The sequence below is a fragment of the Clarias gariepinus genome, chromosome 1 (assembly GCF_024256425.1).
Source record: "Clarias gariepinus isolate MV-2021 ecotype Netherlands chromosome 1, CGAR_prim_01v2, whole genome shotgun sequence".
In the NCBI taxonomy this organism is placed as follows: Eukaryota; Metazoa; Chordata; class Actinopteri; order Siluriformes; family Clariidae; genus Clarias; species Clarias gariepinus.
In genome coordinates this window covers 20,654,838-20,668,889 of record NC_071100.1, presented here as the reverse complement: position 1 = coordinate 20,668,889, position 14,052 = coordinate 20,654,838, and positions in this window count along the sequence as shown.

Here is a 14,052-nt window from a genome sequence, read left to right as displayed (position 1 = left end):
ACTGGAGCACATTTCACACGTCACACACCCCAACACACACACAACAGGGCCGAAGCCACTAACCCAAACACCTTTCCCCATCATGGTGAACACACCGACATCCCCGCAAGGCATGCTGGTCGTCAGCCGCCGCCCCGCCCACGCCACACTGCCCCCACCCGAGCTGTGACCGTCCCTGGTCACCATGACGAACTTTGTTTCGGAGGCGTGGAGGCGGTCGGCGCTGGCGGTGGGAACGCCGGCGTCCTTTGGCAGGTGAGTGATGAACGCGAACATAGTCCTGAGGTGGTCCGGCCTCCACAGAGTTCGCTGTTTCCTCGGCGTGCGGCTGGTAAGGCGCAAGACGGTCCCGGTGGAGCAAAACTCGTGCCCGCCCTGCCAACCGCACCCGGTAGATGACATCGGAGAGCCGAGCTATTACCGTACAGGGGCCCACCCAGTGAGACACACGCCCGGCCGAGAGCCCCCTTTTCCTCCTTCCGGAGGAACACACCCACACCTGCTCGCCAGCAGCAAAATCTCGCCCCTGGCTGCGAGTGTCCACGCCCATTTGCCCCATAGGTGCCCCCACCCGAAAGTCTTGCAGCGGTGCCCGCGAGCGCTGGGTGGGGCCCTTCTGCCTGGCGATGAGCGGTTTACAGTTCAGCTGTGAGACCGGCGGAGCGACTGCGGGTGACGCTCTGAGTGATGCAGTAACACGGCTGCACGCTGGCTCGGACGGCTGATCACCACCGGAGGGCCTGGAGGACTGCACGGGGGAACGTTCTGCGTCGAGGGTTCTACGTCTGGTTTGGGTCCGAGCAACCTGGCTACCCCGAAGTTACCATGCAGAGTTCCGCTGGACAAGTTCAGCACCGCACCCCATCTACCCAAAATGTCCAACCCCAAAACGCAGTCCTCCTCGACATTCCCCACAACAAACCCGTGGGAATAAGTTCGTCCACCCACCTGGACTCGCGCTGTGCGACACGCCCGTACCTTCACGTAGCCCCCAGCAACGGTGCGGATGTTGAAGGCAGGATCAGGCCGTCCGCAAACACGCTTGCTTTGCCACAGTAATCCAGAGCGCAGCAGCGAAATAGTGGAACCGGTGTCCACGAGCGTCCGCTTTGGGGGCCCGTTTTGGGGTTGGACATCTTTCGCCCGCAGTAAGACGCCGTCCAGCACACAGTCGATGTAAAGGCCAGCGCGGCTTACCAAGCGTCGACGGCTGACGGCGCACGGAGCTGTAGCTGGCGCCGGCGCAACGTCCGCCTCTGCCCCGAGCTCCAGTGCCGGGATTTTCACCTGGCCGCTCTGCGTTGGTTGCCGTGGTGTGCTCGCTTTAGCGCCGTCGGGAAAGCGATCTTCTGTGCGAGTAGTCGCTCCGCTACTCGGCGGACCTTTTCAGAAGGTCCTCCGTTGTGCGCTCGAACCCGTGACTCTCCATCCCACTTCTGACACCAATGTAGTGTTTTTACGCCGGAAAGAATGCTGGAGAGATGAGTGAGCTTATTTGAAGCCACTAACCCAAACACCTTTCCCCATCATGGTGAACACACCGACATCCCCGCAAGGCATGCTGGTCGTCAGCCGCCGCCCCGCCCACGCCACAATATGTATCATTTAGAAAATACCAAATATATATTGCAACATTTAGTGCCACCTGGATTTAACTAAGCAAATTATAAGAGCCCTCAATTGGATATTTAACTATAACTGGTGCATTGAGGGGAGCACGGTGGCTTAATGGTCAGGGTCTGGGTTCATTTCCTGCCTCTGTGTACATGGAGTTTCACCCTGTGCTTGGTGGGTTTCCCCTGGGTACTCCAGTTTCCTCCCACAGTCCAAAGACAGTGCACAATAGGTTAACTGGCATTTCCAAATTGCCCATAGTGTGTAAATGAGCATGTGATTGTTTGTATGTGTGTGTGCCCTGTGATGGATTGGCACATCCAGGGTGTACTTTGTGTCATGCCCTTGGTCGAAGGGGGGCTCCAGGACCCCCACAACCCTGTGTACAGAATAAAGCGGTATAGACGATGAGTGAGTGAGAGTGCGTGATGCAGTGAGTAGCTTCTCATTTCTTAAACAAGCATGTCAAAAGACTTATCCTATGGTCTTGGCAAAAATGTTACAGAAAAGTCAGATTATTTCATATTATTATTAACACTAGAAGCGCCGAGCAGCGGTCATTTGACCGCAAGGGGGTAAAAAAAAAATAATACTTCACACTCGATCAATTTCCAGGACCCTCCTTTCATGACTTTTCCTAGTTCTGTGAGCTTAATCACCCTGTATGCTTAAATTTTTAAAATCGCACCAGTAAAAGCCAGTATAAAGCTATTTTGCTCTTATTTACGTGAAATCGCTGACAGCTGCGTGGCGGCATGACGTTTCCTGTCTTTTCCAACCTGCGATTCTCATTTCTCTCAGCAGATGGCGCAAGGAATCGCGCATACTATCTATGCGTCATTCAGTGCGTATGTGTAACTATCTCAGGTTTTATTCCATATATGCAGTTTATATATATATATATATATGCTTCCGTAAAATATCGATATTATAATATGATAATCAGCGATATTTTATACGGACATTAAGGGAATTTCGCTTTACTTAATTTTATAAGGTTTTGAGAAAATTAATTAGTTTGTTCGTTCTGTTAGAAGCTTCCGTGAAATTATCTCTAAAACAATATTGTTTTACATATTACATATGTAATGACCCCTCCTAAGGATATAAAGCCTCATTATTGAATGTAAATAAATAAGATCTACCACAGCAGATAATAAACTATGTCATAACCGAAGCAAACACCACGATTATGCCTCGTTTCGTTCAGTGTTGCTAGGCAACGGACCACGCGCCTAATCGGTGGGAACGTGGTTCACTTGGCCGCGGTGTATTATAAACCTGCGAATTGTTTCACTGCTTATGCATAAAAGCGAGGGAAATGTGGAAGTGATGTGTGGCCACTGAATGAGAACTAAATCAAAGATTTCGGTAACTACACTGAGTGTAACATCTGCATAGTGACACTAAACAGCTGAACACCTTCACTTTTCCGTTTACTTCTGAGAAAAAAAAGCTGTATGTTGTGTGTTTATATGTAGAATGTTTATAAAAGTACAAGAAGTAGGACACACACACACACACACACACACACCTCCCCTGAGCCCTCGGTACATCTAATGACCGTCGGTATGCAAATGAGTCAAGACGTAGCCTAACGTGGTGTCGTGTCGGATTTCAGCGGTCAAAGAAAGTGGAAAGACTTTGAAGCAGTTTTCAGTTACAACAAGCACAGCGATGAGTCCACGTTGTTTCACTGGATATGACATAGTGACACTAAACAGCTGAACAACTTCACTTTTCTGTTAACCTCTGAGAAAAAAAGCTGTATTTAGTTTGTTTATATTCAGAGTAACACCTTCCAACCACCTCTCATAGTCTATTGTTAGTTTTAATGATTTGGCTGAAACTAATTATCACTACATAAGTACCCCAACACCACTGATCATGAGTTTCAGCTGAAACTAATTCTATACATGCAACAGAAAATGTAGATGCAGATTCCAAATGTATAAAGATACATGCTATATATATATATATATATATATATACCGCTTCAGCGGGTTTCTTAATCTTTCCCTATATATATATATATATATATATACTTTTCAAATAAAATCGCTATTACTTGACCCTGAAGTGTAGTTTAGCACACAAAAACTGAAAAGTCCTTTCTGGTAAATCAACTGCATATGTAGTTTATTCACAGCAATTCATTAATAAAATGAATATACATTGTACAGTACAAGGTAAACACGAGAAAGATTACAAAATAAAAAAAACAAAGAGTGTCTTCTTTACAAACAGCTTCTACTGTGCGTCGAGATGCTGAAATCCCTTGCATGTTGCCCCTCAATTTTGTGCTTCCATTTCAAGTGGAGAGATATTTGACCAACAGCTTAGAACAAAAGAACTGTAGGTGTGATCACAACCCCCTCCGAACGACCGTGCCATCAATCAGTGACCACCTCAGAAGTTCCCTCCAATGTATGCTGATGTTTTGCAAGTATTTTTGCAAAACTATGGCACTCTCTTGAGAGGTGGTTGGAATGTGTTATTCATTCACTTATTCTATACAAGGGCACTAACTACACAGACCAAACTGTTACCTTATTTTATTCTTATACTCATCGCTGTGCTTGTTGTAACTGAAAAACGCCGCAACTACTTCAGGGGAGGTGTGTGTGTGTGTGAGCGCGCGCGCGCGCGCGCGCTGCAGCCTGTGAATGAATACGCACAGCAGAGGGACAGAGACATGAGGGACATCTAATACCTTATTGTGTAGTGTCCCTTTTTCAGCGGATTTCTCTGCTACCGCAGATCAGTTGATCAACTTGTAATATATTAATTTTAGGAATATATTAACATGTGCAGACATTTAGTTGATGGGGCGCTGCCCCTATTGCCCCTGAATAGAGCCAGCCTCGATTACACACACATACATATATATATATATATATATATATATAGCATGCATCGAATACACACACACACATATATATATATATATATATATAGCATGTATCTTTATACATTCGGAATCTGCATCTACATTTTCTGTTGCATGTATAGAATTAGTTTCAGCTGAAACTCATGATCAGGGGTGTTGGGGTACTTATGTAGTGATAATTAGTTTCAGCCAAATCATTAAAACTAACAATAGACTATGAGAGGTGGTTGGAAGCTGTTACTCTGAATATAAACAAACTAAATACAGCTTTTTTTCTCAGAGGTAAACAGAAAAGTGAAGTTGTTCAGCTGTTTAGTGTCACTATGTCATAACCAGTGAAACAACGTGGACTCATCGCTGTGCTTGTTGTAACTGAAAAAAACTACTGAAACTGCTTCAAAGTCTTTCCACTTTCTTTGACCGCTGAAATCCGACACGACACCACGTTAGGCTACGTCTTGACTCATTTGCATATCGACGGTCAATAGATGTTGACCGAGGGCTCAGGGGAGGTGTGTGTGTGTGTGCGCGCGCGCGCCTACTTCGTGTACTTTTATAAACATATAAACAAACAACATACAGCTTTTTTTTCTCAGAGGTAAACGGGAAAGTGAAGGTGTTCAGCTGTTTAGTGTCACTATGCAGATGTTACACTCAGTGTAGTTACTGAAATCTTTGGTTTAGTTCTCATTCAGTGGCCACACATCACTTCCACATTTCCCTCGCTTTTATTACATGAACATAAGCAGTGAAACAATTCGCAGGTTTATAATACACCGCGGCCAAGTGAACCGATTAGGCGCGTGGTCCGTTGCCTAGCAACACTGAACGAAACGAGACATATTCGTTGTGTTTGCTTCGGTTATGACATAGCATAGTTTATTATCTGCTGTAGTAGATCTGATTTATTCAAATTTAATATTGTTTTAGCGATAATTTCACGGAAGCGAGTTCAGAACTAAATCGCTGCTCCGAGACGTTCAGAAGCTTCAAATAGAATGAACAAACTAATAACATTTTCTCCATACGATATAAAATTAAGTAGAGCTTTCCTTTTTGTTATAGTACGAAGCCCCTAGATGGACAAAGGAGGAGAAAAACCGGCAGAAAAAAGTCAAAAACTTTGGGTTATAATTCCAAACATGACTTGTTTTTTCCCTCTGACTTGTTTTTTCCCTCTTCGTTTGTCCCCTTAGAGACTCTGTAGTAGGTTTTCTCAGTTGAATATGAAAAAAAGATACCGCTTATTATCAACGCGGGAATGAATGGCGCATTGTCCAAGTGCAAGTTGATCTTGGAGCTAAACTATTTGCTTTGGGTGAAAGCGCCATCTAGCGATCATTGTGTGTCAGCAGCAGCTTCCCATTCAAAACAATAGGCGGTCAAATGACCGCTGAACCGCGCTTTTAGTAGGTGACACTGGCGCGGCGCTTCTAGTGTTAAGATTCTATTGTGGCGTGGGCAGGGCGGCGGCTGTCGACGTCATGCCTTGCGGGGGTTCTCTATGTGTTTACCCTGTTGGGGAAGGTTGTTTGGGCTGGGGGCTTCGGCCATGTTTGAGTGTGGCGTGTGTGACTGTGTGTGTGTTGAATGTGCTCCGGTTTATGCTAAGGCTAAATTGGATGTGGTTCTCGTGTGAATGTGCTGCTCATGCTATACAAGTGCTGTGCTAAATAAAAGTACTCCCAGCCATTGCATTGGGCAGCAATTAAGCTCACTTGTCTAACCAACATCCTTTCCGGTAAAACGCTACAATATTATTTATATTATATCCTGGATCAATGAAAAAATAAAACTACTAAAATTGGAATAAAAACTGACTAATGCATTATTAAAACCTGCAAGCATAATTGAGAACCATCATCTTCAAGGAGGAAATGTAATTGGAAAAACATCCTAAATAATCATTATAGGAGATTACAGCACTTTGTGAATCAAATAAAAAAATGCAAACAAACAAACAAACAAGCTCCAAGCTATGTTTAATAGTGAAAGTAAGAGCTTTTCCACATTCACAATGTGAAGAAATTCAACAGATGTGTAGCCTTAAGACGGTTATCAGTGAGACTTATCAGAAAAAAAGCATCAAGTTGCTAGGAAGCATAAAGACTAGACTGAGGAGCATTGAAAAAATTCTTGTGTTATGATGAGTCCAGAGTTACCCTGTTCCAGAGCGATGGGTCCAGTCTAGGATCAGCAATGTTATATGCCCCAAAAATAAGGTCCATTGAATATCCAAATATACTGAATGATTAGGTTATTGCATGTATGGATTTTTTTCTTCACTGATGGCACAAAAAAATGTAAATATATAATCATACTAATGATGAATCTAACTTTTGATCATGTTTTATAGTGTAATCATTCGAGTCATTATGCTCTTACAGTATAGTGAAGAACAGCTCCTATCATGGTTTTAATGTATGTGAGCTCCATCATCATAAAACAGACATAGAAATGTTATGAAGTGTTAGAAAACAGAATAAAAATGTTTGAGCAGCGCTTTACTGAAAATCACTGATATGACAACAAGTGAGATTAGCAAAGAAAAATATACCCAGCTGCCTGCAAGCACACAGAGTGTATAAAGCGAGGGAAGAAATCCTATCACCACCAACACTACGAACTCTACCACCAACTCTACCTTAAGTTTGTTGACGACACTGTCGTGGTGGGCCTGATCTCTGACAATAACGAGACAGCCTAGATGGAGGAGGTTGGAAATCTGGAGAACTGGTGCCAGGGGAACAATCTGCTCCTGAACATCAGCAAGACAGAGGAGTTAATAGTGGACTTTACTGTAGTACTAAGCAGAAAAGGAACTACCAGTCTCCCACCATAAACAGGAGCCCAGTGGAGAGAGGGGGCAGCTTCCGATACCTCGGTGTTCACATCACACAGGACCTGTCATGTCCTGTCACATCAACACCGTGACAAAAAAGGCCTGGCAGCATCTCTATCACCTCGGATGCCTGAGAGACTTTAGACTGCCCTCTAAGGTGCTTAGGAACTTCTACTCCTGCACTATAGAGAGCATCCTGATGGGAAACATCTCAACCTGATTCGGGAACAGCACCATGCAGGACAGACTAATGATGACTAATGACCAAAGAGGGTGGTTCAATCAGCTGAACTCATCATCTGTACCCTTAATCACCTTCTATCAATCTACAACAAGCGGTGCAAGACCAAGGCCAGAAAGATAGTGAAAGACCTTAGCCATTCCAACAATGGACTGTTCTCTCTGTTGCGGTCAGGAAAGTAATTCTGCTCCCTGAAGGCCAACACTGAGAGACTGAGGAGGAGCTTCTTCCTGCAGGCTAAAGAAGCACTCAATCACAACACCACATAGGACCTCACACCTCTGGACTGCGAACTTTTACTTTTTAATAGGGCGCACACATGGAACTTTGCACATTTGCACATTTTGCACACTGTGAACTTGAACACATTATCTTGCCAATAACTCGACTCGGTTCTACAGTACATTGCACTACATCACATTCCTATTATATTTCATTTTAGTATATACATTTTTCTATTTTAAATATATATTCTTTTACTTTATATTTCTATCTTATTCTACTATTTTATTTTGACTTTTATTATTATTATTGCTGTATATTATGTAAATTTTATTTATTTTTTATTCTCTTATGTTTTGTAATATTGAGGTCAACAGCAGTCGTATAAGTATTTCACTTCATACACTATGATACTGTGTATGACTGTGTACAGTATGTGATAAATAAAATTTGAATTTAGTAGACTCTTCTGCAATTTTATTCTTATTCAAAATTGATGTCTCAATCTCTTTGATTCCAAAAGGATTTTACCACCACAGCATATTCCAAGATTCAAGATTTAAAGAAATAGAATTCTTAGTTATAGTTGCTCACGGTTGATATCAAGTAGAAAGGAAAATTAATAACTAAAAAAAACCCTTTAGAATACTTTAAATGAATACAGTAAATATGCCATTATGACATTATTGCACACTTAATATGACCCAAGAACACTTGTAAATATTGCATAGTAATCTAAGATATGTATGTAATATTGTAATATTTTATTGAGATGTAATATTGCAATTCTCATATTATTAATACAGGTAAAAATTATTGTCCTATTGTGTTACTGTTACTGTCAGTAAATATCCACATAGGAGTGTATGAGTTACAAAGAAAAGTTGTATAATTTTATGCCTATTGGGTAAAAGGATCTCCTGTGGCGCTGATGGTAACCAGTCTTGTCTGCTGAACAGAGGGCTGAAATTGCTCTTCTGGTCAGCAAAAACACTGTATAGCGGGTGAGAAGGATTGTTTAAAATGGATTGTATTTTAGACAGAATCCTTTTCTTCGCTACCACATTCACAGAGTCAAGCTCCATGCCTAGCACATATTCTGCCTTTTTAATTTCCTTGTCCAGTCTGTTCCTATCAGACACCTTCATGTTACAACCCCAATAGATCACAGCGTAAAAAATGACTCTCGTCACAACAGTTTCATTAAACATCCGTAGAATGGTGTTACAGACGTTAAAAAACAAGAAGCGCATGCGTGATTCATGATACTCGGTACTCGTAAACCAAGACTTGCTCGCTCACGCATGACAAGCTGAGCCTTCGAAGAAAGTACAACCGGCTATGTCCTTTCTTGTAGAGTGCCATTGTGTTGAGCAACAAGTCAAGTTTTTTATCAAGATGGACTCCCAGATACAGTGAAACCTTGGACTGCGAGTAACACGGTTTGCGAGTGTTCCACAAGACGAGCAAAGATTTTTAATAAATTTTGACTTGAAAAACGAGCAAGTCTTGGTTTACAAGTACCGAGTATCATGAATCACGCATGCGCTTCTTGTTTTGATGCAGAGCATCAAGTTATCACAACTAAGCCAACGTTTTTTTTCTCTCTTGCGCTGCGGAATCAGGGGGTAATCGTCTCCCCTGCTGGGTCTTAGTGCATACCTCTTACTGGTATAATCAACATCTGTGTGCACGTGTACTGTTTACTATAACACTGTGACCATGTGTGTGCGTGTAAAACATATTTTATTTTGTGTTTAAAAGCGCGTTTGTACAGTTCGCATGTACTGTTTCTTATAACATGTGTGTGCACACATGTAAAGCAAAAGAAAGCCTCATTAGAGGTTAAACATCCATTTTCTCTCTTTGTCGCTAAGTGTGTTCATTATGTGTGTGTGCGAGCGTAATTTGACACCGTGCCGGTACACACACACACACTCACTCACACTCTCTCTCTCTCTCTCTCTCTCTCTCTTCAAAAGTAAAAAATTTCTGTCTGTATGTCTGTCCAGACAAAATCTGTCTTGACAGACATACAGACAGCTTCGTTTTTTTCTGGACAGACATGCAAACAGCTTCCGTGTTTTGAGCTCCAGTGTTTCAGATTACAGTCTCGGACACACAGTTCTGTAGTCGGACATACTGGGGACGGGAGGTCAGATTGTCAAATAGTCCAAGATGATGATGATGCCAGGATTGATCAGGCTCAGTTTAGGGGGTATGAGACACTCAAAAAAGGTGAGAGAATGTAAAATACTCTGACTGAGAGTATTATGCACTAAAATGAAAATGAAAAAAAAAAATGAAGTGACATTATGAACAGTTATGTGCTGGTGTAATAATCTACTTTAAACAGGGAGGTTATTTTGCTGATGACGAAAGAAGTACACATTTGCGTAAACAAGGTGTAAGATCCTCAATCAAAATCCTCAAATTTCTTTGTATTAAGTTGCAGGGGGGTCTGCCTTACAGAAAGACAGGCAGTACATGGGCTTCTACCTGAAATATTAATATCACTGATTACATTAGAGATGATCAGATTATTTTTAACTTTAACATTTTAACTATTTCCAAAAACTCTTCAACCATCATGTACTGTACCATGGGTACCAATGCTAGTACTGTATATTATACGCATTGATAACAGCAAATACAGGCTTGATTTGCTTACCAGTAGATGGCAGTGCAGAACAACACCAAAATTATTGTCACCAGCAGCCTTAAGCAGCCTTTTTTTCAATAGATGATACAACAAAAAGCTGCTTTTTGGTAATACATAAAACATTTAACCCTGAAACACAAAAACTCTATTCTATTGCTTTTATTTTTTATTAGAGTGTGTAAGTTGTGCTACACTGAAATGCAATTGCTGTCCAATATTAGCCCTCAGTCAGAGGAGTGTGTAATTAGACTTCCACATATAGTTATAAAAGTAAAATGCAATGTAATGGGGAATTACATTCACATGTGACTCAAATCAAGATTTCATTCTTTGGAGAAATAAACTCTCTTCTGCTAATGAGATCAACTAATGTAATTGCAATGCATTAAAAGTTTAAATTTTTAATGTGAAACCGCTTGTGCATGGCACTAATGAAAAATTAATACTCTGAGATATTTACCCATGGATTGCATTTTATTTTGGAAGTTTATGCAACTTGCAGAAGCATCTTATAATTTAAGAGTTTAAATGAGATTTTGTACAGCAAAGAAAAAAGAATTTAGGTTTTTAAGATTAGATTTTCATTAATTTCATAGATTAGCTGCTTATAAAAAAAATGGCTTTAAATTTGTGACTTATGTCTGAGAGGGGAAAAAACCTTGTACATTCTGATTGTCAGGTTTAGGAGCAGAATCTGGAAAGTTATTTCTCCAAGATGACAATGTTACTGAGGTGTCTAACTGAGCTTAATAATAATTATCACCTTTTTTATTCTCATATAAAGTTTATATAAAATGTATTTTAAAAAATTACACTTTTTTTCCAGACACATAATGTTAATATATATATATATATATATATATATATATATATATATATATATATATATATATATATATATATGTGTGTGTGTTTGTGACTTTTCTACTTTTAAGGATTAGGAGAGGACTTAGATTATTAGCACAAACCCTGAATAATGCAGTACTCTCTCTTACGCTCTCTCTCTCTTTCTCTCTCTCTCTCTCTCTCTCTCTCATAATAAGGTTGATGGGCAGTTCCAAAATTGCTACAGTACATAATACTATGAACATATCACATAGTTCAGAAACCACACTAGTTAAAATCACGAATGAGTTGTTTTTATCTTCAGACAAAGGCTGCATCTCAATATTAGTCTTACTTGATCTTACTTGATGCATTCGACACTACATCATAATATTCTCATAGAAAAAATTACATAGGTATTCAGGGACGGGCATTAAAATGGTTTAGATCCTACCTGTCTGATCGATACCAATTTGTAGATCTGAATAGAGAAATATTGCCAAACTTAGAAACATTCTATGCATATCTGATGCAGAAAAGCTGGTTCATGCATTCATGACCTGCAGACTTGACTACTGTAATGCTGTAATTACTAGGTGGTTGTCCTGCAACCTCAATAAACAAGCTATAGTTAGTCCAAAACGCAGCTGTCAGGGTTCTTACTAGATCAAAAAAATATACAGTATATGATCATATAACCCCAATACTATCATCAGTTTGGAATTAATTACAAACTAGCATTACATACGAACAAGGCTCTAAATGGTTTAGCTCCCACATAGCCAGTCTTCTCACTCATTACAATCCACCACACTCCTTAAGACCGCAAAACCTTTGGTAGTTCCCAGAGTATCAAAATCTACAAAAGGGGGTAGAGCGTTTTCATATTTAGCTCCTAAGCTTTGGAATAGTTTTCCAGACAACGTTTGGGGCTCAGACAGTCTACCAGTTTAAAAGTAGACTCAAGACAATTCAATTCAATTTATTTACATATATATATAGCTCTTTAACAATGGTCATTGTCTCAAAGCAGCTTCATAAAATGAAAGAAATTCATAAAAAATAATAATAATTAAATAAAAATAAAAAATAATAAAAAAAATAATAATAATAAATTGTGTATGTATGTGAAAAATGTATCTAGATAATAATGAGATGAATGAATGAAATTTCTCTGATGATTCCAAAGCTTTGGAGCTAAATATGAAAAAGCCCTACCCCCTTTTGTAGATTTTGTAGATGCATCCAAGACACATCTCTTTAGCCTGGCACACACATAATTCATTCCATAACCTCGTAGTTCTAAATGCACACTCCTATCTAGTGCTGCTAATATCCTGAACAGCATCTACACTAATTCTCTTTTACCTGTTCTTCCTTTCTTTACCCATCCTTGGGCATCTGGAGATGTGTGAAAGCTCTAGTAGGCAGAGGTCAACCCTGCAAGGATCATCCAGAGAAAGCCTCCAGCAGCATAACATGCATCTTCTTCTTTGTCTTTCGGCTGTTCCCTTTCAGGGGTCGCCACAGCGAATCAACACACACATGATGTTGTTATATAATTTCTGTTATCCATTATCACCCAAATGAGGTGTTGAGTCTGGTTCCTTTCAAGGTTTCTTCCTATTGCCATCTCAGGGAGTTTGACTGACTGACAGACAGACAGACAGATAGATAATGTTACAGACACAGATCAAATGTATATATTTATGTCAAATACAACTACTTGAATGTGATACACACCCCAAACACAACAGGCACATTTTTATTATTTTTTTTACCTGATATTTTAACTTCACTCAGACTTTATGTAACTTGCACTTCAAATAAATAAAACAATTTAATATTTATTTATAAAAATAGTTTCTTTAAGCATTGTCTACAAGACCTAATATTTTTCAACTCACCATGGTAAAGACACAGAAGGTTTTCATTTCCTTGAGAAACTTAATATTCAATGGCCAAATCTAATTTCTATCCGCAGTCAAAGGTCTGGAATGGTTGGTTATAAGCAAATGACTTTTTTCGAACTTGCTGTTAACTTACAAGCAACGTGTATTTATTGTTAAGGCAGTCTGACGCAAAATACATCCATGCCAAGTGGAAATAAAACGCCATTGTTTGACTGCAATCAGATGCTTAAACCAAAGCAATTATAACTGTAAAACAACATGCATTTAAATGTCAAAAAGATTCAAAATACATCCAAGTTAGTGGAAATGGCACTGTTTGCCTGCTCATTGTTGCTAATAACCATAAACAGCTGTTTAACAATTTTTTTTAACATTATAAAGATTAAAATATTAACAAGAAAACAAACTTCTAAAAAAATTTTGAAGTAAAGGTTAGATAGTACCCTAACGGGCACGTTGCAATGCGTGGAAGCATTTTCCATTACATAATTTGCTGCCTAAACCTTGGCACAAATAACTGTGGTGACTAGATGGAGACACTGACCCTTTCTTTGCGTATTAGGACTGTGACATCCTCACCACACAGGGGATGTAATGTACACAAAAAACAAGGCCTCACTGCTCTGTAACCGCAGGGCACAACATGGACACCTTTTACCTGTTAGCTAACTCGATAATTTCAAATAGGCACCTGTTAACTAACCCTTGAACGCTGTTACTTGTTGGCCTTTAACGTCATACACTCACAGGCTGTCTACATTTCCATGACAATGATTACAATTGTGGGCCACGATCGCCGTAATGATCAGCAAATAGACTACAAAGCTAACAGTTTATTAATGG